A 23586-nucleotide genomic window follows, 5' to 3' on the forward strand; every position below is an offset into this window, starting at 1 on the left:
GGCCCCTCTCCAGCTGGGCGCTGGCGCTGCCGCGCTGCCTGAAGATGGAGCGGCATCGCCAGCTGGGGCGAGGGACGAGGGGAGCCCGCTTGCTGGAGGGGCTGGATTTAAACACCTGGGATGCCTTTACCCCAGCATGGGAGTTGCAAAGATGGTTACGCATGCAGACCAGGCTGCACCTCACTCGACTGAGGACCGTAAAGGGCAAAGACAGGTCGCTGCAGCCTTACATACAGCAGCAGCCTGTGCACGCTCCTGTGAACCCACTGGGAGTGGACCAACCTCCCCTGTGGCTTCTTATGTGAGGAGGGGCAGGGGACACCAGCCCATGCAGTAGTGCCTCGCTGGGTCTTAGTTTTGCGAGCAGTCCCCTCCCGCGGCTCCTGCTCCAAGGGCGGTGCCACAGCCCTGTCCTTCCCTCCCGGACCGTCTCCCACAAGCACAACTTGCTCAGCTTGTTGGCCGGTTGCAGCCGAGGCTGTGTGACCACGGCTTGCAGGATGCTCACAGCGCAGCGGGCAGGTTGCGGCACGGGGCTCAAAAAGCACATTGCAGAGGGTTGGCTGAGATCAACATGCGAGACGTGAAAAATGGAGCCCTGGAAGATCCTGGAACCAAACATCTCTGAATTTTGGGGGAGCTGGAGGGAATGTGGAGTCCAGCCCTGACCCAGGTCCATGGGTATATGGCAGCAGCTATAAATGTGCTTAGGATGTGTGAATTACAATCTGAACGTTAATGTGGCCCTTTCTTCCAGATGGAGAGATTCCTGGCTATTGCAGAGCAGTAGGATATTAAAATTGATTGGATTATTATATATTGGACATAGCAGCAGCTGGGGTGTATAGCAGGGCAGGTAAATATTCCTATCTGAAAGTGTGGCTTCTGCCTATTCATCAGTAAAAGCATATTTCTGACATTCCTTCTGGAACAGCTTCATAGCAATACCCAGCCTTCTCTGTGGAAGCCCAGATATACAGCAGCAGCTCCCAGAACGGCAAATCTGCCTTGTTCTTCCTTTAATTACCTCACTGCTTAAGGAAAAAAAAACGGACACACTTTTCTTGCAAGTAGAGATGAAGCAGAAATTCAGCTCCAGCTCTAACCTGTGTAGCTTCCAGCTCTGATTTTAAATAAACAGCTAAGAAATCCCTAATGCCTAAAGCCAGCAACCTCAGACCATGTGGATGTTCCCCACATCACTAGCCTGATTTCCCAAGGTGATGAGCTGCAGAATTATGAATTATCTGTATCGGGGGGAAAAAAAAAAAGGAAAAAAGCAGCGCAAGACCCCAAGCCTTGGCTTCTGCTGCAACTTTTCCTCAGCAACGAGTCCAATGGATCTCAGCGGGTGACCAGCACTTCGGGTCAGTGCTGGAGCTGCGAGGGACTGCAGCCAGAACCAGGTTTGCTGGGCGGATGCTCGGAGCTGGCTCAGACACTGCTGCAGCGGCCAGATCCCCCATGAGCCTGGAGCTGGGCCCGAGCTGACTCGTGGCTATCTGGCGCCTAGGCTGGAGGTGGCTTGCATCTAGCCAGCCCCGAGCACGGCTGGAGCAAGCATGGGTCTGTCCTCCTGGATGTGCCATGAAATGCTTCAATCAGCCAAAAAGATTTACCCCACCATAGATGTACATCTATTTCAAATCTCCCCCTGGATCGTTGTGTTTTTCAGGTTTATGCGGAGACCAAGAAAAAAGGGTCCGACTCCTCAGATAAGGGATCCAGAGCTGGGTTCACAAGGAACTAAAGATACATCTCTGCTGCTGTCACCAGAATGGTGCAAAGGCACCCCGCATACCTCAGGAGCTAAAAATAGTGGATTAAGGTTCACAGCTAAAATATTAGAGTGGAGTTCAATTGTGGTTTTGCTGCAGAACGAGATTGAAACACAGTGTTTCATCCTGCTGGACAGTGTCCAGCTATCAGGCAGCAGCACATCCCAGAGGGATGGGGGTTGCTGTGTCTCCTCGCTGGCTCCTGTATACAGCGCAGCATCCCCACAGAGTCAGGGACAGAGCATGAGGGACACGACAGCCTCAGGGGGAGAACATCCACTTGGGAAGGTGGAGTCCCCTCATCAATGAACAGTTAATATGCTAATATTATTTAATCATTGATTTATATTTAACCACTTTGAGGGCACGGTCTACATATGCGTGTGTGCTCCTCCCCTTGGAGAATGGTTCCTGAGTCCCCTAGTGAATGATACTTGAATTTCTCTACCCCATTGAAATATTTCCTTTTGGAAGTGACAGATACGAAACAGTTAGATATTAATGAATTTTTAGAAACAATTTCTTCATACTTTTTTTCCTGCCAAAGCTGTTTTCCAGTTTAAACTTCAACTGAACTGAATAATCTTGGCTTCCTACAAGCTGCATTTCTCCGTGAATAAAGAATTTTCCAGTCTCCCTCCTTCAGATCTTATGTCCCATGGTATGCTTGGAATATCTCTGCATACATCCGCGGCATCATTTTCCATATGCACTCAGTTCCTTTTTAGTTTGAAATAAATGATTGTACAAAATTAGTGCCTGAGTATGGGGAGAGCAAATGTTCCTTAGCATCCTCCCTGGGACTCTGCAGCACTCCGATCTGTGCCACCAGCTTCTCACCATGAAGACAATCACTGGCTCTCAGGCAGTGCTCGCAGCGTAGGCGAAGGCCACCTCCCTCGTCCACCCCGTCACACTGCCCTCCTCTTCCTCCCGACTAGAGATGTCATCTGTACCACCCTGCCAGTCTCCTGACAGTGTGGGAAGCCCGAACACAGATGTTCCTCTTGATCCCAGCCTCACACTTGGCAGCACAGCTCGCCGTGCTCCCTCCCAGACGTGCCGCGGGGCCAAAACACACACAAGGAGTTTTATTTTTAATTCAGCGCTTTTCATAGCAGTCTAAATTGTGTAATTCCTGCCCTTTCCTTTCCCCTTCTCTCCTCTTTTTTTGATAACAGCGCGCACTCGGGTTACATCCAGCCCGGGCATATCGTGGTATGTAGCTGCGACTCTATTTTTACACCTCCTCCCAGCTCAGCTGCTAGCTCCGTGGTTTTTGATGCCGCAGGCAGTCTGTAAAAAGAAAACACCCGTTGTAGCCCAGAGCCACACACAGCCAGCCGTTCCCTAACCCCTGCCTGAGGCTGCCTCGGCCGCTCTGCCCACCCGAGGCTGCCGCCGTGGCTCAGCTCTGGTCATAAGGGCTTTCCCCCCGCACGCAGCACTGCTGCCCTCCGTCTGGGTCAGCTTTTTCAGGGCTGTCTCTTCAGGGCTGTCTCCCCTGGCTCTGCCCCCAGCACCTGGGAGGCCCCCGGCTCCCTTTGCCACCCGGCCTCCGGGACTGGGTGAGACCCCGCGGCTCCCACCTACCAAAGTGCCGCTTGCTCTTCCCCAGAAACAAATCCGCCTCCTTGTGACACCCGGGGGCTGCTTTGCTTTGGTGGGGTTGCGCTCATCTCCTCTGCAGGTGCTTTCTCCTTGCTGCTGCCGCAGCAGGGGCTGAGAGGCAGAAGGCAGGGCACCCTCCCCGCGACTGCTGCGCAGAGGGGAAAGCCGGGCTAGCAGAGGCATCAGAGGGTTTTTTATCATTTCTGTCCACTCTTCCCACGCTTCTCGAATTATCCTTGCTCCCTAGCGGTCACAGTCACTGCAGAGAGCCACGGAGGATGCAGGCACACAGGCACTCAGCTATCCCTCCTCCAAATCCCAGCGTACTTAAATATTCACCGCCTCTTGGGACCCCCAGCATCGACACCCTCCGACGCTCTTTCTGCACCTCTGGCTGCTTCTCCAAACCCCGTCTCCCAGCGCCAAGCTGCACTTTCGGGCTGCACACGCCAGAGGCAGCCTGCCCTCGCAAGGCGGCAGCCGGACGGGCCGGGGGCATGGCAGCCGGCGGGTCCGGCAGCCCTCAGCTGAGACCATCAGCCACCCCGGAAGGGAAGGGACCCGAGCCTCCCCCGTGGCTGCCGGGGCAGACACCCTTTTACGTGATTCCAGCTATTGCTATCGTTTTGCTGATGATTCAAAAGCGCTCGATGCAGGGCGGAAAAAAAAATGGCAACTGCAATGTAATTAATGCTGTAACAACTTGTTTCCCCCTTGGAGAATTATACCATTAGCTGCTTCAATTGTGCATGAAATATAAATTACATTACTCAGAGGCATCACGTCTAAGCAGACACAATCCTAAGTGACACGGCTTGCCACAGTGTATCATGCTCCCTGGTCAAAATTAACAGAAGCCCGGTTGCCTGAGGCTAGCAGATATTCATTTGGATATCAAAGTTATAACTACAGTAGTTCAACCGCCTTCCTGCCTCAGGGAATTTCCCAGGGGAAAGCAATGTAACCAGGCTCTATCGTCCGATGAGAGCAACTCACAGGTTTGAAAAATGCTGGTGTACCCCCTAGCAGCTTTGCGTTTCGGAGCCCGGTGCTTTAACAATTCAGGGACGCTGTAGCATCGCCGTCCCCACGCCCACCTCTGATTTGCACGCGTCTGATTTCTGTTTGCCAGCAGACAAAACCTGACCAGGATCGTGGTGCTAAACGTTATAGGTATTGATAGTGAGAACGTGGCAGGAGGGCTGCTGAGCTGTAAAAGGGACCCGGAGGGCAGGAATCTTCCCCTCCCACTGAACCAGGACCCGTTTTCAGGAGACAGGCAGCTTCAGTTCTTGTACTTCGCTGGCTCCTCTAATTTTGGGGTTAGCAGCTGGCTAGAAGACACATTTTATTCTCCTCTGATGCCCATCTATAATGAATGATTGCAACCCTGCAGCCTCGATTAGCTATGTTTGTGAAGAATAATTTGCTCCACTGTTGGAATAGCATCCCATTTTTTTTTTTTAGTCACTTAACATGGACCCTTAGAGCTGCAAACACTGAAAACACAGACAGAAAGGGAACTGCAGTTTCTCTTCTCTGTCTCCAGAAAAATAGCTTTTGCCTTAGTTTGCCTTTGCACAGTTGAAATCTCTTCCTTGGAAAAAAAATTATGGAAAAAAGGACAGTCTTGGCAGCCAGTCAGAGCAGATCGGCCAGTATCTGCTGACACAGGGCCAAATCCTGCAAGGTGCTGAGTGCCTTCAGCTCCCATTTAAATCAAAGGGAAATGAGGATGCTCGGCTCTTTCAAGGCTGGGCTTTTGCCATTTCAGCATTTTACCAGTGATGTTGCCCAAGAACCACCAACACAGACTTGTCAGACACAGCCGACTGTGGTCTCACACGACGGTGAGGATCTGATCCTATGCAGAAGGTGGCTCAGGCTAGGTACCATCCACAAGGTATACTTTATGAGTTGCAAAAACTGCAACACCATTTTCATTGCAGGAGCCATATATCTGTGGGTTTTGCCAGTAACATTGCGCGCAGGGTAGTGGCCCAGCGTCAGATTAAACTGTAGGCGTTGACAGGTCTTATCCAATGTAGTTTTGGTGTTTTGTTTCCCTGTGACCTCTGCTCCTCGGAAAAGCGGGAAGAGTGTATGCCAAGTACCTCGTTCTAAGCCAGAAAACCTGTCAGCAGAAGGAAAATGATCCTGGTCCAAATTGACTTTGGACGGAAAGGTTGTTTTCTCGGTCTCTCGTCTGGCTCAAAATCCAGGCAGGCAAAATTTCTTTACTCCAGAGAAACCGTTACTAAATTCAGTCAACGAGCAAAACTGGGATAATTTCAAAAGGAAAGAGACTCTCAGCCCCTTTTCTATTTTTGATTTTTAAGGGTTCAAAGTGCAAGATGCCTGGTTTTGATAGAAGGAAATATTTAATACAGAAGCAAAATCATCCCCAAGCGCTTTGTCTCCTGAAACACAAATTCCCCTCCTTGTTCAGGGACAACGCACAGCGCTGCTGGCGTACGCCACGTAACCAAAGCACGGAGGCGGTTATCCCGGTGACGGCTGGAAGTCGTACGTGCGCAGGTGCAGTCACAGGGAGCTGAAGGCTTTAGTTTAACCGTGGGGCAATCCCAGGGGGACAAATGTAATGCAAGGTACAACAGGGGCACCCTGTGCAAGGGGAGACCTGGGATATGGCTGCCTCTCTGACAAACAGGGGACCTTTCCAAGTGTTGAAATACCATGGCACCTCTTCCTTCTTACCCTCACTTCTCTGCTTCTCTGCAGCAGCCGGGAGGGCAGCAAAGGTTTTTGAAGAAAGGACGGGGAGGATGGAGGGAAAAGGGGATTTTCAGCAGTGTCACTCTATGAGAGCCAGGCACCTGACTTGCCACACGCATCTGGAGAAGTCTCCCCTGCCCCCACAGCCACAGCTGATGCAAATACACCTAAACGCGTCAGTATTCGCAACACAGCACTTTAAAAAAATAGCTGGAGGAAATCAAACACGTTGCCTCCTGAGAAGACCGGGGAATATACATTCCCAAGCACCGAGCAAGATCATCCATTATACATTTCTATGTATTCTGCTGACTGCCTGTGTATCCCCTTCCTGCCTACGCAGGACAGACACCCTGGTTCTGTATCCAGCACGGGAAAATTGCATCCACCAAAGAGGCACCCCTGTATCCGTGGGTTTGCTCTCCCGAAACGTCGAGATGCCGGCACTCTTTCAGGGACAATTTTCTTGGCAAGGGAAGATCTTGACTGTTGATTGCACTTCAGCAGCAGCCAATATAGGAAGTAGCGGTATAAATTCTCGTTCTCATTAAATGTGTCTGTCTGACTGATGGACACCGGTAGAATTACACAGCGGATCCAGATTTGTGGGTCTGACAGTAATAAACCAAATTTTCATATAGAATACATGTCTCGGAGGGGTGTCGGACGTGCTTTATTTCCGTGAGTTATAGGTGCTGCGTGACACGAGAACGGTGCTGGCCACCACTGGGGGAACGGTCACCGAAACAAGCCTGGCCCTGACAAGTGGAGCAGTGACCTCGCAGACATACGCTGTATTCACTCCCCGAGAGATGGGCTCACCCACTGCTTCTGTTCATCCGAAAAACCTTTTCCTCCGAAAAGCTGCCCTGTATGCCATGAGCCCTCCTGCACTCTGCTGCAGCAGCCTTGGTGGGAACTGGCAGAGAAGGGAAAACTGGGCACAGGAGCATCTGAGCCTCTCTCCCAAGCCCACTATCACTGCTCCTGTCACTGGTGACCTCTCCAAAGAGCCACTGCGACCGGGGCAAGCAGCGGGGAAAGCATTGCAAAGGCCCAGTCACTGACCCTTTTTCCTTCTAAAGCAAGAGCGAGCCGAAGGTGTAGGTCTGGGATGCAGTGGGTCACTGCACCGCTGTGAGGCAGCCAGGACACCTGGAGTTTTGTTTTCTGAATCGCTACAGCAACGGCCGGGGTTAGATACCGGAGCCGTTAATTCATCTGCATGGCTGCCAGCGGTGGAGTGGTGCCAGAAGGAAAGGTCTGCAAATTTTCCCAGTGAGACTATATCTCAATCCTGTTCTCTGTCCTGCTGTTTTGGGTAGGTTAATAAAAGATGTAAAATATTTCCTTGTCTTACTTTTGCACTTTGAGCTTCTGTTTTGCACACAAGGCTCTTTTCTTCTCTCTCGTCTCAACTTCTTCCCAGCAACCTGTCTCCCCCCGCCCTGTGCAACTGCTGTGCTGACCCTTCAAGCCCGGGGTGCGAGGTGCTGTCCCCACCACTGCCAGCCCAGGGGTGCTTCGGACCATCCTCTCTTCAGTCTCTCTCCTAGGCAGTAGATAACACTCAGGAAACCCCGGGCCAGCTCCCGCTTACTGGCTTTCCTTGCTATGGTCTAATTTCACACCCTTAATTTCACTGCCAGGCTGCCAAGCCCCATCCCGAATGCACCTCCCGTGCCCACCCCTCACACCGTGCGAGCATCCCCGGTCCAGCAGCCTCTTTGCTGCCGTGGTCGTGAGCTCCTCCGCTGCCTTGGATTACTTCAAGTGAATCAGCCAGCAGCAGCTTTGCTTTCAAAGCCCTCTTAACAGCGCTTTCTCCCCCGGTGGAAGCGTCAAAGGAAATTCCCCTTGACAAGGTTGCCGGCTGTGGAAAATCAGCCGGGATCGAGCCAAGTGGAGGGCTCTGGCGGATCTCACGTTGCAGGACTAATCCTGTGGCCTGCCGTGGAGGAAGGGACGGTGGCTGGGACGGCTGAGCGGTCCAGGCTGCCGTGCCCCAGGAGCCCCTGAAAGACAATTAGGTCGGCGCACTGAACAAACGGAGGGCGAGCGGAAAGCTCAGTCATTTTGGGATTGCTCATCACAGCCGCAGATACAAAGGTGAAAAGAAAGACTTAAAAGATTATTCTGAAAGCAGGTCAGGCTTTAGGAGAGCAGCTAGCTGGCAGACGGGGTTGTAGCATTCTCCCACCCGTGCCCGATCTGGCCCGACCGCTGGATGAGGCTGGGTGTGTGCTCCTGCCCGCCAGCGCCGGCCGGAGGGGCTTGCTGTGCGAACCATGGGTGAGATGGGTCCTGAGCTCGGCTCAGGCGTGTGCTCAGCCGTGCCTCACTGTGCTGTAGGCAGCACGGGTGCCATGCTCCCCACCCTGCCCTTCGCCTTGGGGTGCGTGGGGAAGCCCAGGGCAAAGCCATTTCACCACCTGCACTCGGGAGGGCTCGAGGGAGCACTGAGCACCTTCACGGTATGTGCTGAAGGGAAAAATCCAGGGACAGTTTGCTTTTTGTATCTATTTTCTCTGCGTGGGCAGTTTCTTTGTTGATACTGGTCCCTTTATCACGTGTTTGTTTAGGCTAATATTTACCATGCATTCTTCCCCAGTCCCAGCCTTTCTCCCCAGAAATGCCTTTGGGGTTTCCACACTGACAAGGCTCTCGCAGGGGATGCAGTAAGTGCCTACCTGCGTGCTGGGGCTCCACCTTGCCTTGATTGCTCAGGAGATTTTGCTCTTCCTGGAATGCTGACCTTTCTCAGTCTCCAGGTTGTACTGAGTTTTATGTTGTGTTTTAGGATTTGTGTTTTTATTTACTATGTGTTTCATTGAACAGCCATTCTCTAGCACAGATTTGTAATGCCTTGGAGGAGATTTCCTCAGTCTCCCCTCTCCCCCATGTCCTTTAAAAGTAATAACTGATAAAACTAAGCTCATTATGCATTCCCCAGTTGATCTCCCAGACTGACTGCATGACTTCCGACTCCTTCTTCTCTTTCCCCAACTCCTGCATTACTTCTACAGGCCATACAGACTGCTGCTTATCTGTAGTGTGATAGCAAATGTATGGAAAGGGAGGAATGAAGGGAGAAAAAAGAAAAATTGTAGAAATCCAAACCCAACCTATTCCCCATGCTTTCAGAGGCCAACCAGTGGTCATTTGCCAGGTAAAAGCCATGTGTTGCAACACTTCCTAGCGATGCCTGTAATGGTGATCTGGAAAATCACCCGGAGCTAAGACTCATTCAAAATCTCTCTTGGCAATTCCAGGTTTTGCATTGAAGAAAAGGTCTTGATTCCTACAGGACAACAAAATCCATTTCTGCATGCTTCAGTGTCCAAGGAGGTTGAGATCCAGCCTTGCAGTTTTGCCCTTGCTGTTCGACAGGCAAGGAAACAGCCACAAATACCTCACCCCCATTTCACCCAGTGCAGGGCATCACCTCCCCAACCTCTCGTCCGTGTGGGCACTGCTCTTTCCTTCCTGCAACCCGCCCTCTCTGCTTTCCCGGCACGGTGTGGTCACCTCCTGGTGCCGCGGGGCTCAGCAATCCTCGGGTGCTTTGCTTTGTCCTTGTCAGCTCAATCTGAAGAAATAAGATGCTATGCCATTGTTTTGGGAGCTTAGTGTTCGAGATGTGATGCAGACCCGGCCAAGAGGCAAAAGGTTACGCCACTGAAGCCAAGAGAAGATGCAAGCTTTATCACCGGCGGATACAGGAGCCTTGTCACCCAGGGTCGGTGGGTTCGAAATCACTTCCAAAAATCAGATAGGAAAGGCCTTTTTCCTGGGTAAAACCTTCTGATAAGGACAAGGTGAACAGAGACCCTTTTCTGCATCCGCCAGAGGGGAAGGAGCCGGCATGTATTTACCCTTGAGGCAGATGACATGCTGGTCTGAAACAGACAAAGCAATTTTCCTGACATTTGCTCTTCCGTCCCACATTTTGCAGGAGTCAGACGGCAGTGACTGGAGCTGTAGGATATTAAAGGACTTGGCAAAGTTATCATAGATGGTGACATACTTATCAGGAGCTTGAGCTTCTCTGAAAACCCTGACTGCACCAACCGTATCTGTTACTTGATTAAAAATACTCATAATAATTCATACCCTCCCGCAGCTTTTGCACGGAGCTAAGTGCTGAGCTGTTCTGTGGGAACTCTCCTTGACCAATATATTTCACAATGCTGGATGTGATAGATGAATACTATTGTTACCTCAAATACTAGTTTCATTTTTGATAAGCTGGGCAGAATTGTATCACGCTGTCATGAAGATGTTACAAAGTCCAAACTGGCTGGTTTGCTACCTCTGGTAGCAACAGCCTGCACGTCAGCACTTAATTTGAGAGCGCAAATTGTACGTTATTTGGAAAGTCCCTATCTGAGCCAGATGCCTCAATGAACACCCTCTGTTGCCCGCTTGTGGGGTGGGCAGGGGATGATAGTGCTGCATACAAGTGGGCTGCAGGAGCATGGCGGGAGCAAGCACGAGGATGTGGGGAGGAGAGGGTGGCTTGGAGCAGCTGAAGGAGATGGGACTTTAGCTTCAGGAGCTAGAGGAGGCTATGAGGAACAGGGCTTACCTCTGGAGGCTACACAGCACCTGGTGGAAGGGAAAGAGCCATGGAGGTGAGTCCAAGGCACTCACCTCTTCTCTGCTTAGTGTCTTTTTTTGGACTGAGTCCAAACCTGAGCACTTTGCAGCTCAGACCCACCTATACAGTGTTAGCTAAGCTTGCGTAAGGTTAGAAACAAAAATCCACAGGGCTGAAAATCAGATGGCTTATGTAGACGACTAAATATAGCAGTGAGTGTCTAACTTCAGGGCACCTTGCTGAGGAACTCATGCCTTGCATGCCAAGGGCAGCATTCTCTCCGCTCAGACTCTCCCACAAAGGGCAGCTCGGCCCGGCTTGCACAGCATGCCTCAGATGTTTTGGGAGCACGAGAGGCCGTGGTAAGGCATATGGGAAGGGGCAAGAACAAGAGGAGATGTATATCGGGTAAGGGAGAATTGCGGTGGTGACGTCCCAGGCTGACAGCCTGCTCCCAGCTGACCCAGCCAGCTCTGGAAAGTGTGCGGTCACCCTTTCCGAGTGCCCTCTGGCAAGCTGGGCTCCTCCGCAGCCGAGCTCCCGAGAGGGGGGTGGCAGGCACCCAGTGCTCCCGGGGGGCTGGACGGGTGGCTGGGCTCGACGCCCGGGCAGCCCCGGCCCCTGCTCCTGGCTCTGCTGCTCACCTGGGGGAGGTACTTCCCACCTCCGCTCCCCGCACTCAGGAAGGGGGAATTTATGATCCTGACCTTCTTCCTGCTGTCAGATCAGCTGATGAGAAAGTACTATGTAGGAATTGATTAGGGACCGGTCCAAATCACAACTGTAAATCTAAATGCCCCCAAACAGGAGTTGCAATATGAAGTTGGATTTTTACATCAACCCTATCTATAATAGGCCAAATCTGGATTCTCAGTCTCCTCCAGAGCAGTTTAACTAAACTTTTCAAAGTCTAGCTCCTAAATACTTTAGTAGCAGTGAGTGAATTAGTGATGTTCAGCACTTCTGGAGTTAATCAAGAATAAATTGGCATTTTCAAATAGATTCAGCAGGTCTGGCCATAAATCGTTTGTATGTCTGTATGATAAAAAGCAAATATAAATTTAAAAAAAAAATTTAACCTTGCATGGTGTATAAAGAGAATACATAATATTCTTGAGCATAAATACATCTCAAATCAAACCCATTGTGTATACACAGAATACGTAATGGGTTTGCTTGAGACATTTACCTCAAGCTGAGGCCAAACTGGCAATCTTTTTATGACCAATACGGGTCTTTGCAATACCAGCTTTCTCCACATTTGTGTATATATAATTTTACAGTCCCGGTACAGACAGTCCTCAAGTACATGTAGGTGTGCAAAGGATGTATAACACCTCTCTAATATTATAAGCTCTGAGTCAGCTGTGGAAGCTGGCTCTCCGTAGCCTCAGAGGACAGAGCCTGTAGGCAGAAAGCAGCGTATTAAATGAAGAGGCCAATGTATATGCCAACTGGAAGAAGTGGAAAGGAATAGGCTGGAGCTCAGATCACCTTTATCTGATGGCTTAGGACAGGAATGAGAGACAGCAGGAAGAACCACACCGACCTGATGACTCTCAAGCGCTCCGGCTTGGACTACAAGAAGAGGAAGGATGCTGTGGCTGCAGGAGGCACAGATAAAGACCAGTCACTGCCCTGTGTTTGCCTGTGCTGTGACACAGTGCCCCTGGCACGGCAGAGCGCTGAACCATGCACTTCAAGCCGGCACCTCCACGGGCCGGGCAGAGGGCTCCGGGGCGTGTTGCACTGATGTGCTGATCAGATATGCTGATCCAGGCTGAGGCACAAAGAGAAAGAGGCTGTCCTGGAACTGACAGCAGCCATCATCCACGTCATCATTCGCCTTTGCAGCGAGATGGTTTATTGTGCGATGGAGAGGGCTCTGCCTGGGCCAGAGGCTGCAGGGAGCAGCAGAGGAGCTGGCCTCAAGAGGCAGAGATCGTGCTCGTGCTCACGCACACGCACATGCTCATGCACATGCACATGCACACGCGCACTTTTGCTCATGCTGTTTTTTTGGTTTGGCGTATGTCACATCTGCAGGTCAAGAGTTCAAGTCAGATAATCAGACTGTTATTATGGTGTTTGAATTAGTGTAGGGTTCACTGGCAGTGTCCATGTGGCAGGGCTCTGGTATCAGGACGAACAAGCGCCTAACTGTACGTCTGGATGAGGAGTGGTGGCACACCATCCTCCTGTATGTCTTACTTGAAGCAAAACATGGGCAGCTGAGAGGGAAAGGGCAGAAATCAGATCCAGCAGCCCCTCCTGCCAGCACCCTCAGGGGTCTGGGAATGTCAGTCACACTGCAGCACCCACCTGCCCACGTCAGGACAGGGCCATAGAGGGTGTGTGAGTTTCGAAAGGGCATCACTCACCAGGAATGTCCACAGCAAACCCTTCCTGAAACATGAGGGAAGTCGATTCCTCAATGCTGGCCTCTTGCTTGAGGTTTGCTGCTTCTTTAACGTTAGCAAAATCCATCTCACCTCTATACTAACACCCTATAAATGTAACTGCAATTCACAGGAAACCAGTGTGTGCCAGAACAGCCGTGCTGCACACAGGAGACCTACCACAAGAATGATATTTATTCCCCGGTTCCAGTCACAGGCCAGGGAGCAGGTTTATGAAAGGTTAATACCCCCTTATATGGCTGCTGTCAGTTCTCACTTCTTCCAGCGGCTATGTTTTAGTCTTTCTTCCTCCATCCCCTCCTTTCCTTCCGTCTGAGAAATGCAGCTCCAGAAACATGAGAGGGAAGGAGTGAGGAAATGATCCCAGTGTCCCCAGCTGATCCAGGCAGTGAAAGCGCAGTAACACCAGCGGCACCAGAAGTGCCCGGGACTGCTCTCACCGAGCCACGGTACCTGGCTCATGGTTTGGCCAGGTTTTCTTCTCCATCTAGTCCCAGCAGTGGCAGTCCTCATCTGAAGTCCCAGCGGACACTCCAGCTCCAGTTTTCTCCTCTGATCCACCAGCTTTGTGCTCCTTCAGTGACATAAATTGTTCTCCCCAAGTTTTAAGAGATGTGCATGTGGAGCCCCTCCACAGGTGGTATGGAGCCATCCTAGCGATTTCACACCCTGTTCCTTGGGACCACACTTGCGTATGTGTGGGGGTACATGGCGAGAGACTAAACACTTCTACAAACTTCCTCCCTTAACCCTTACTTTCCTCACCTGTCTCTCTCGGGTGACATTAATAGAATTTGACATTGTGGCATAACCCGTTAGTCATCCTGCCAGACTGGTAATTTGGTCAAATGACAAACTTTCAATCATTTGAACGAATGGCTGTTTCACTAGGGCATTTGATCAAATGATTAAAACTAAAAGGCATTTGGCCACATGACTGAAGATGTGATCATGGCTCTGGACAGGTGCCGGAACAGATTTTTATAAAACAATCAGACTGGAGTGTAATTCTTCATGCGCCGGAGCTTCAGTATGAACAGGTCCTGCCTGCTGCTGACGTTATGAAGGAACCCAGGTTTCCCTGCCTTCTCCCCCCAGAGACGTCTCTCGTGTCCAGGGTGCCTGGGTCTGACCCCGAAAGCACAGGAGCACCTCCCCACCCCTTTGGCCATGGGAGATGGGCTGGCAAGGGGTGGTCAGCAGTGGGGAGGGACGATGCATGTGGGAGGGTGGAGGGGGAAGCAGCAGCGGGGCTGGCCATGGCACGGTGCCCCTGGGAGTGATCGCCTGGCCACCCCACACGGCCTTTGTTCAAAACACCAGTTTGCTCCAGGAAAGGCCCCCGCCTTTACCAGTAGCCCTGCCTTCACAGCTTGAGCGCTAGGGAGGGTAGGGAAGGGATTTTCCTCCTGGCTTGCCTTGTTTTTAACAGGCATGATACTCTCTGTAAAGCCGTGCCTTTGGTGCCAGCGAAGCAGCAGCAGAGGAGCCTGGCAGGATGGCTGCTGCTGCTTATGTGGGACAGGTCAGCCCAGGACAAGTTTTGCCACGCTGTAATGGGTGAGGGCATGCAAACTCCCTGCCACCGTGCCTTCACCTTTGCTTTCACGTACAACTGCATTAGGGGTGCCTGGAGGGACGGGCATCACAGCAACCCAAAGCAAGGGCTGGGGTCCTGCTGCTCTGCATGGGGAGCAAGCGTGGAAAGAGCTGAAACACGGTTCTCCCTCTCGTGTGCAATGGAAAGGCTCTGGGGAAACTGGTATTCAGAGGTGCGTCTGGGGTTTGGTCTCTCCCCCAGAGATCCTCCTGGGCACCTTCCCATTCCCAGTCTGTCCTGTTTATTCATGTTGGCAGGGTAGACACTTTCCAGGCAGAGAGGTGACCACAATCTCTCTTCTGTGGAGCTGACAAGCTATGACTGGAGAGAGAGACAATGTTTATGGTCAAGAGCTTCCTGCAGTTACAGAAAGGTCAACAGGATGCTTACCAAAAATAAGGTTCAGTTTATTGAATTAATGAAGTTCAAGCAGGGAGCGCAGAATATACAAGTGAAGAGAGGAATAAAGCTTCTAAGCAACAACTACTGTGATGCATTTAGACAGTATTCCCAAATCACGATACTCGATGCTTTTGCCAAAAGGTAAAAAAAAAAAAAAAAAAGAAAACAAGAAAGCAGAAAAAAAAGACCATTTCCTGACCAGACTCGTTGCCCAACCATTGGCTCTTTTCAGGTTCTCCTGCATTCACAAGAAATGTGACCTTTGTATGGTGTTGCTGGGGGTGGGCCTGGCTCCTCAGAGGGATGGGAAAATATGTGATCGCTGGATGAAAGCAAAAAGGAAGCGGCTCAGCCAGCAGCAACCCTGGAGGTATTTCCAGTGCCTACGGTACTTGGAAAACCCAGCAAAGCCGTGTCTTCCCTCCTACAGCTTCTGTTTCCAGACTTCCCTTTTAACATAAGAACACAAAAAATGCCGCTCTGGGTCAGACGAGCAGTCCGTCATGCCCAGTGCTCTGTCTTAAGAGAAGCAATTTAAGGGGAGCACATGAGTCCAGCCACTCTCTGTGACCCTGTTCCCTTCATCCATTCCCCAACACCCACACTTGTAGGTGTGTTAAGGATGCCAAAGGGCACATCCCTGTCTGTTCTTTCCCTTTAATATCTGCTTATGGTCACCCATGACCATGTCTAATCCTTCCTACAACTGTTCGTAAGCAAAGGAGATGAGAGACCTCATCCTCAAGACCCCTTATTTCATATTATGTCCAGTCAGCTTTATTTCAAAACTGCTGTTCAAAACATGCAGGCAGGGGTAACAAGGTCAGCGAGTGCTCCAGGCTGAGGACCACCTTCACCCGGTGCCTGCACCACTCAACCTAACAGGATCCCTGATCAGGAGCTCCCAGGAACATGGGGATGCACAGACAACTACCTTCCTCTCCGCCTCTGCGTGTACTTGTGTTTGCCCCTTTTGGGAAAGCCTTTTCTTTTTTTTTTCCAATCCTTCCTCTGCAGAATTACATGACAAGAGGCTTTTAACTAAATGGTTGGAAGTTTCTATTTGGCCAGGGGACTGTGAGATTTTCATTTGGGTAAATGAGTGAAACTTTCAGCCACTTGACTGACAGAGTGTTTGGGGAGAAGGAGAGCCTTATCTGCTGGAATGATTTGATAAATTTACCATCAGACTGACTAAGACGTAGATCCGCACATATGGGAACTCCTTTCTGCCTAATAAATAATGCTCACCCACCAGGGCATAGGGAAGACTCATTAATTACTGACTCCGCGTAGCCTGGGAGTCAGAAGATGCTACGCAAATACTAACTGTTTTTATCTTGTAAAGCAAAAGGCTGCATTTGGGTTTGAAGTTTTTATTTTGGCGAAGGCACAGCCAGTAGTTCTACGGAAAGGCTATTCACACAGCTACCTCAGGCAAGTATAAATCATACGGACTGTGCACGGTACAGGAGAAATCTACTCTATGCAAAATTAATGTTGGGCTGGCCCAGCAGAAGCAGCGCATGTAGCAAAGGTGAAGTGCACAGTCTTAGGGGGAGGCTGTGTGTCTGCCCACCTGGCAAATTTATGTCTTTCACCTCTAGAACTTCAATTCATGCACAGTGTGAGGTTGTAAGTGAAATGAATTTATTGGTGTCAGTCCATTCCCTAATGGGTAACAGTTCATGTCACAAAATCAGCACAGATAATTTGTCATGATTGGAAGTCTCTTCTAAAGAGAGGCTCTGGCGTGCAGGGGTATGGAGGAATTAGTTGCTGTCCCCTGGGAGAGATGGCAGAGCTCGGTAGAGAAGCCCACGCTCCAGCAGAGGAAACAGAGGTAATAACTAACCCTCCCTCCCACCTCCTCGTCCCCTTGTGAACTGCGTCCGAGAAAGTTCCTGTGCTGCAAGTTCAACGCTAATGAAAAACAGGCCTCCCTCAGATCATACCTCATCTTAGGATGGGAATGAGATGCAACAGCTATGTTAGATCAACACTGAAGTCAGTGGGAAAACAACGCTAGCAGAGCAAAACAGAGGCAATGGACCATATCTGCAGCTGTGCCAAGAAAGAAACATCACCTAATGACCCCTAAGGGTTTACTGAAGGGGAGATCCCGCTGACATCTCCAGCGGGTCTTGACACCGTTCCAGGATGCTCCGTCTCCCAGCCTAGCCTCGGGAAGCTGGCCTTTCATTCCCCGCTTCAGCCTTGCCGCAGGCTCGCTTGTGCCTCTTCTCAACCTGTGCAGAGCCGCGTGGTTGTGGCCACCTGTGCCCTGGAGCCAGGGTGGCCGGGGTGCTCCTGCATGGCATTGCCCGGCAGCGGCAGGGCAGGGCTCCGTGGCACTGGGACGTTGTCGTCCCACTGACTGTTCAATTCCCACCGCTGTCAAGTGAATGTCCTTTTGAGGCCAAGTCATTTTAGTGATAGCTGCAACAAAAAAAAAGGAAGGATCGTTAGGTACCTTACCAACTGATTTTCTGAAAGGTTGGAGGCTACTGAGAAAGAAACAGCAAAATACATGTTCCACCCACTGCCACCTTACATCTTTGACTCCAGTCCTTTCTTCCGCTTGACCCGAGGAAGAGAAGCATCACAGGAGGCCAAAAAACCTCATAAGATGTCCAGTCTCCTCTTACAAAAGGTTATTGCTTAAGGGAAGACTAGAAACTGCTCTTCCTGTGCCTTGGGAAATTCTGAATTTAAAAACCAAGGAAACAACAAGGAAGCAAAAAACCCAGCCAAGCACACAAGCCTCAATCAAATTCGATTTCAAAAGAGAAAGAAAATGTATAAAGATAGGAACCTGTGTCTCTCCTGCAGGGCTGCAGTAGGAAGTCCCCGAGACTTCCCAGAGTAGGCTGGCCATCCCCTTGCTTTCTCCAGTGCACTCCCAGGGATCAATGGCCTGCCAGGAAGCCCAGCAGCCGGGAAGCCCTGGCAAGTCCCACTGCCAGGGAGCCAGGAGACGGGGGCATGGCAGCCTCTATCCCCTGCCTGCCGTCTCCCCACCAGCATGCCAGGTGGGCTGCTGGAGAGGGAGGTGGGCAAGCTTTCAAAACTTGCTTGGCAGAAAGGATGCCATCCCACATCTGCCTGGTTTCTGGGAGGATCTCATCAAAATTGACATGTTTCCAGTGTGTTTCAATGCCGGTGTATTAGCTTTTGCTATGCCAGACAAGCACGCCAGAAAATTTCTGACCAGCTGTACTGTGAACACTGAGCGCCAGCAACTATCAGCTTTATCCCAGTCCATCTTTCCAATGAGCAGCCAGAGAAACCTGGGGAGCAAACCCACCCACCTCAGTAGCAACGTCCCCACGGCATTCAGCACTGACTTCTTCAGACGTGGGCAGTGCAACGCTGGTACACATGGGAAGCCGGTCACGGTGCCAGAAGGCTAGACTCCAGGCCAAGGTGTGGAGAGGAAGGATGTGGCCCGTCAGCCTTTTCTTTATGCCTGCTCTTCTAGATAGGCCCTGGGCTTGACTGTTGACCTGGGTTCATTTCTAAGCCCTCCCCTATCACTCAGACATGCACACATACTGTTCCAGTCATGAATCAAGCAGGCTTGTTCTTGGCCTCAATCAATCAAGCCTGTGTACCGCACAAACTTTCATCTAGGTTGGAAATAATAGGTAAAACCAGCCCCAAGCACAGCCTATGAAGAGTAACTCCACATCGCAGCCATTCTTCAGAGGGCAGAAATCTTTCGATGTGCACAGGTGTGTCAGAGACCCTGGTCAACAATTAAAGAAAGGAAAAATCCTAACTCAAATATTTTCTATTAAAAATGCGTGAAGAGAGATGTAATACTATTGGCATAGAAAATTCAGAATGCATTGAAAGCTCAAACTCTTGGAATTTCCACCCATTCACAGAAAAGCAGGAATTCCTGTGCTCTGCTTTTAAGCCTGCTTGAAAAAACCAAGCCATCAGAGTTAACTGGGGCACCTTCAGCCAATCTGCGTAACTATAAGTTTCTGCTAAGGTCTCATAAAGATATTGGGAAAAAGAGCCATGGAGTCAGAGCGGAGGCGTTCGCTGGCCCTGGAACGTGTCAGGGTGATGAGCCATCATGTAACCTGACAAAGACTGATCTACAAGATACAGCAGAAAATCCTTATTAGACACCAGCCTGCTTATAGAATAGAATCATAGAATCATAGAATCATACAGGTTGGAAAAGACCTCTAAGATCATTGTGTCCAACCGTCAACCCAACACACCATGTCCACTAAACCATGTCCCTAAGGGGCTCATCTACACGTCTTTTAAATACCTCCAGGGATGGTGACTCCACCACTTCCCTGGGCAGCCTGTTCCAAGGCCTGACCACTCTCTCAGTAAAGAAATTTCTCCTAATGTCCAGTCTAAACCTCCCTTGGCGCAACTTGAGGCCATTTCCTCTCGTCCTATCGCTTGTTACTTGGCAGAAGAGACCAACACCCACCTCGCTACAACCTCCTTCCAGGTAGTTGTAGAGCGCGATGAGGTCTCCCCTCAGCCTCCTCTTCTCCAGACTAAACAGTCCCAGTTCCCTCAGCCGCTCCTCACAAGACTTGTGCTCCAGGCCCTTCACCAGCTTCGTTGCCCTCCTCTGGACACGCTCCAGCACCTCCATGTCCTTCTTGTAGTGAGGGGCCCAAAACTGAACACAGTATTCGAGGTGCGGCCTCACCAGTGCCGAGTACAGGGGCACGATCACCTCCCTGCTCCTGCTGGCCACACTATTTCTGATACAGGCCAGGATGCCGTTGGCCTTCTTGGCCACCTGAGCACACTGCCGGCTCATGTTCAGCCGGCTGTCAATCAGCACCCCCAGGTCCTTTTCCTCCGGGCAGCTTTCCAGCCACTCTTCCCCAAGCCTGTAGCGTTGCCTGGGGTTGTTGTGGCCGAAGTGCAGGACCTGGCACTTGGCCTTGTTGAACCTCATACATTGGCCTCGGCCCATCGATCCAGCCTGTCCAGGTCCCTCTGCAGAGCCTTCCTGCCCTCCAGCAGATCAACACTCCCGCCCAACCTGGTGTCGTCTGCAACTCAAGCAGATCAAGCAACTCAACAAGCTCTCCTGAATCACTATATGAAAACTTACCACAAAATGTGTCTTTGTGAACGTCGCTTTTCTCTCCCAGCTGTGCTGAGCTGACCATTCAGGATTAAAAAAAAAAAAGCAAGCTGCACTGGACGCATGCTTCAGAGCCAACCAAACCCATGTTTATCAGCTCCTTCCAGATGTTCCCACAGCTGTATCGCCTCACCATCACCGTGACTTGATGTGGCACCAAAGCAAATGAAGAGCTTCATTTTTGTAGGCCTTGCCGACGCTCTGTGCTGTGTGTACTCCAGCTCGCTTCTCAGCCTATTTTTTACACGCTAGTGTCCTCAATTACTTTTCCAAATGAAAGGGAGTCATGCTACTTTAATTAAACATTTAATTGAAGGAAGAAAAAGAAAAAGAGGGAGGGAGCTGATGTTTGCCAACGAGGAAAGGATAACGGTGAGAGATTGCTGCTTCTAAATGAAACCTCACAATGCTGCTTTCTCAGCGAGAGGAACCCTGGGCTGGGGCTCATGTATCAAAGTACAGCTCAGCTCCTATTCAATTAATGGGTCTGTTTCGATGGGAAGGTTTTGTAAAGCATTGTTGGAAATGGTTTCTAATTTTCCCTTCAGTTTTTGGCTGGCTTGATTAAACTTACACCCACTGAACCCTTGTGTCTCTCCAAAGGCAGACTGGTTATTGACTTAAGGGATTTTTTTTTTTAATCATATCTATGTTTCCCTGGCCACCTTCACTGAATTGGCGAATCCAGCTTTTCTTTTTTTTTTTTTAACTTTTTTTAAGGTTCATCCAACACTGAGGTGTTTCTGCTCCCTGCCCCTCAAAAAGCTGGCAGAAATGTGTATCATCTTTCCCTTTCTGCGGGAGCCTGAGAACTTAATCAGCTGCAACTCTCCAGACCGGCGCTTCCCCAAATAAAGAAGTTGTGCAAGCCAGCACCTCCAAAGCAGAACCGGGACGTCTGGGCGCTCCTCGCCCCTTGCCCAGGGATAGGATTACCTGTGAGAACAAATTCACTCGCACAGGTTGTGGGAGGTGGTCCTCGTGAACTTAGGGCACACGTTTGTTTTGTGAGTGAGTGAACCGATGAGGTCTGGTTTGCTATCAGCTTGGGTCCCAAGAGCGAGCAAAGTCCTGTGGATTCGCCAGTGTCTATGGTGGACGGAGTCACATGGTGACCTCTTCCTCACTGGGGAATTAGTAAAGTCTCTCTTCAGTTGCCTGGTCTAAAAAGACTTGGGGGTCTTATTATGGACATCTCTCTCTTTCCAATTCAGTAGTCTGCTAATGGGCTCAAAAGTTACGGAGAGGCAGAATGAACAAACACATGATTGTAGAAACCTCCTCTCCTTTGGAAAGCTGGCTAAAAATAAGGTTGAAACCTGGGTTATGTGTCCAGCTGAGTGAAGGTTCATGCCACCCCCATGTTATTTACCTGTTGGCCCGATTGTATAAAACACAGCACCCATACTTCATCTGACGCTGTCACTGCAGGCAGTGAGTACCTTTGAAATTTAGGCTCTGCCTGCTTGTTAAAGGATGAGAACATTCACAAATGTCAAAATACAAAAGAAGGCTTACACAAAGAGAACATCCTGCAGCACACCAGCGCTGCCGTTGCACAGTCGTTCTCGTTGTCACTAATAAAGCAGGGGGCGAGGGCGGGTAAACTGGGCCACTCTAACAGGAGTGACTCATGGTGGAAAGAATAACAAGCGTGAGATCAGAAAACTGAGAGTAAGTCTTATGAGCAGGGTTGCCTACCTTGTTCTCTTTTCCAAACGCTCTGACAAAGCAGCAGGATATAAAGTGTTTCTTGGGGTACAGCTGACTAAAAATTCAAGAAGAAAACATTCTTGTCTGCCCACAAAAGACTATGTAGGCTTGCTCCCTTCTAGGGCACAAAAACGGTCCCATTCAGACCCGAAACCTTGTTGTCACACGCTCTGTAGTGGAAAAGCGGTGGAAGTGCATCAACCGGATGGATTTCCCACCCCCAGCAGGCAGAATAGCTACTCACAGCAGGGAGCTAAACACGGTTTCTGCTCAGCATCGTGACTGTGCTATGGATTAGATGCAGATTAACCCAGCGACCTGCCATCCGCTCTCATCCATACCTAAGAATATAAGCAAAGGAAAGCTGATGATTAGGAAGAAGAACAGGTGAAATTCAGCTCAAAGTTCAATGTCACTGAAAAAAACGTGAATATCAAAACTAGAGTGGGTCTGTTTTTTCTGTCCACAAACCTATGCTGAGCCCTCAAAGGCTGGGTCATTCTGCTGAGGGTTCAGATGAGAGCGATAAAGGAGGGGCCCAGCCTAGACTGAGGTTCCTGGCATGGGGACTCCTATGCTCTGTTCCTGGTTCTGTCACCAGCTGGCTCAGGGACAAACCACACCACTTCTTCTTGCCATACTTCATTTCAGCCACTTCTGAAGTGGAGATACTAAAACATCCTCACCACACGGGAAGCTTCTCAGCATTGTGGGTGTTTGCTCTGAGCGCTTGGGGATTTACAAACGCAAGGTGCAGCAGAGCTGCAATGTGAATTAGGAACAAGCATCAACCAAACTCTCCAGCACCACCACTACTGAGCTTTATGCAGGAAGAGAAGGAGAGGGATTGGAGAGTGGTTTTGTCCCCATAGGAATAAACTTCATTTCTAGAACTGTTTCTAACAAAACAAAGGCAATTCTCTCTGGCTTATAGCACCTTACTAATCACTGTTGCTGTGATACAGAATCATTCACGCTTTTATTCTGTACTCCTTTTTTAACTTAGGAAAAGCAAGTCTGTTCAAACAACCCTTAGAACGGAAACTCATGATATTTGTTGTTGTGTGTTCAGGTAACTAAAATCATACTGGCTTACAAGTTTACTCTTCGTATGCACTTTACCCACACCCGAGGAACACCAAAACCCAAAGCAAGTGGGGAAAGTGTGATGTAGCAAAATTTCCCTGCATGATGTAAGGCAAAGGGGCTGTCTAGCCCACTGCTTTCCATATGAATGCATTTTATCCGGGCACGGCTGTTTTATTATTATTATTATTATTATTATTATTATTATTATTATTATTATTATTATTATTATTATTATTATTATTATTATTAATGTTCAGATAAGCCCCTGTGCAGGCAGGAGTGTGGGACCCTGGGTGCACCAGAGCTCTGTGTCACTGTGATGGTGTCTGTTTGGAAGAGTAGCAGCCAGGCTGTATACCCAAAGAAACCTATGCACTTATTTTACCTTTCTTTTAGGATAGTTGCAGAATATGGCACATTAAAATATACATTGTCATGTGTTCTCCCACTTGCTTTTAGACACGTCGATTAACAAGCAGTTCTGTGGACATTGGCACTGA

General features: G+C 50.0%; 1 long non-coding RNA gene across 3 annotated transcripts; it reads right to left on the reverse strand.

The window, feature by feature from the left end:
• Positions 1 to 15239: 15239 nt before the first annotated feature.
• LOC142093229 (uncharacterized) lies at positions 15240 to 20435 on the reverse strand. Of its 3 annotated transcripts, XR_012677343.1 has the most exons (5): positions 20252 to 20435; positions 19111 to 19256; positions 18459 to 18895; positions 17702 to 17852; positions 15240 to 17586 (listed from the first exon to the last, which is right to left on the reverse strand). It is a non-coding gene; the product is annotated as an uncharacterized LOC142093229 (long non-coding RNA). The 3 variants fall into 3 exon arrangements; XR_012677340.1 differs by lacking the exon at positions 17702 to 17852 and having other exon boundaries at positions 20252 to 20431; XR_012677342.1 differs by lacking the exons at positions 17702 to 17852; positions 19111 to 19256 and having other exon boundaries at positions 20252 to 20425.
• Between the last annotated feature and the right edge of the window lie 3151 nt (positions 20436 to 23586).

This window comes from Calonectris borealis, chromosome 1, assembly GCF_964195595.1.
Source record: "Calonectris borealis chromosome 1, bCalBor7.hap1.2, whole genome shotgun sequence".
NCBI lineage: Eukaryota > Metazoa > Chordata > Aves > Procellariiformes > Procellariidae > Calonectris > Calonectris borealis.